We start from the raw sequence: 1,255 nt of genomic DNA, 5'->3' as shown, positions 1-1,255 counted from the left end.
GGGGGGTGAGGAAGACAGCAAGAAAGACGGCAAGGAAATAGGATCCGGAATGGAATGGGAGGGGCTGGAATCCCGGCAAGGCCCAAGTCCCGTTCTGAGGATCACCGGAGCTCCCAGGGCAGTGGGAAGAGGACAAGTGCAAAGGGAAGGAAAGGAACACTTGTTTGGGGTGTTTTTGTTTGTTTGTTTGTTTTTGTTTGTTTGTTTGTTCTGGCAGGAATTTTACCGCAGGGCAGGAAACTAGTCATCCAGGCAGAGCAGGTACACCTGGGGGAGGCCTAAAAAGCCAGTCCCTGTGGCTAACCCGCAAACGGACTTGATCTCGTTCCCGGACACGCGGGCCCAGCGAGCGGCAGGGAGAACGTGAGGCCCGGCGACTCCTCGCGGGTGGAGGAGCCGAGCTCCAACCCCTGAGGCGAGAAGAACCCGGCGGAGGAAGGCGGTGTGTGCACACCTCCGAGAGTCGGGGCGCCGTGCCTCCGGTGGTTCCATGGTGTAATGGTGAGCACTCTGGACTCTGAATCCAGCGATCCGAGTTCAAGTCTCGGTGGAACCTTCCTCCTGTGCGCCCAGCCGCAGCCACCTTTTACTCTCCTTTGCAATACCCAGCGAGTGGCACGTGCCTTCCCGCTCCCGCTGGTCCCCGTCCCGGGGAGGGAAACTCCGGGGGCGTCGCGCGCCCCTCCCGCCCCCCAGTGGGCGCCTCGCAGCCGCGTCCCCCGCGCTCCGCCGCCTCCTCCTCCTCCTCAGGAACCGGGGAACGAGAAGCCCGCGTCTCAGAGTGGCGCCCCCCTCCCCCCGACACTGCGGCCCCAGCCGGGGCACCGGGCCAGTGCCGCCCCTCGTCGGGGTCCCCCTCGGGCCTCGGGGTAAGAGGCGGCGGCTGCGGCCACTACATCCTGCACCGCGAGGGGCGTCCCGCCGCGCGTCCTGTAACTGCACCCATCAGCCTGCACGGGTAGAAAACGCTGTCAGTGCGAAACAGCGTTTCGTACCTCCGTCGTGCGGCGGCGAGACTGACGTTTCGGGTCCTGGGTCCAAGCACAAGGTTGGGTGCCTTTCATTTAATTTTCCTCGGATCCTTTCCCACCAGCTGTCAGGAGAATCCCGAGTCTCTGTTCAGGCCAGTAGGGGTCGCAGTTGTCCTAAACTTTGTACTTCAGTGTGGGGCGTCTCCGCAAACCCTAAACCGCGGGAAAGGGAGATTCTGGCTGGGGATTCTCTGGGCCTCAGCTGCGGCCGCCCTCGGGGCTCC

The 1,255-nt window shown here is 63.5% G+C and overlaps 1 non-coding gene across 1 annotated transcript; it reads left to right on the top strand.

The window, feature by feature from the left end:
• Nucleotides 1–484: 484 nt before the first annotated feature.
• TRNAQ-CUG (transfer RNA glutamine (anticodon CUG)) lies at nt 485–556 on the top strand. The gene has a single exon. It is a non-coding gene; the product is annotated as a tRNA-Gln (tRNA).
• Nucleotides 557–1,255: the final 699 nt, after the last annotated feature.

Source organism: Callorhinus ursinus, unplaced genomic scaffold (assembly GCF_003265705.2).
Source record: "Callorhinus ursinus isolate GAN/ISIS: 27379988/994484 unplaced genomic scaffold, GSC_fseal_2.0 scaffold11843, whole genome shotgun sequence".
In the NCBI taxonomy this organism is placed as follows: domain Eukaryota; kingdom Metazoa; phylum Chordata; class Mammalia; order Carnivora; family Otariidae; genus Callorhinus; species Callorhinus ursinus.
Note: the sequence above shows the minus strand (reverse complement) of the source record. Positions and strands in the feature narration are given on the sequence as shown.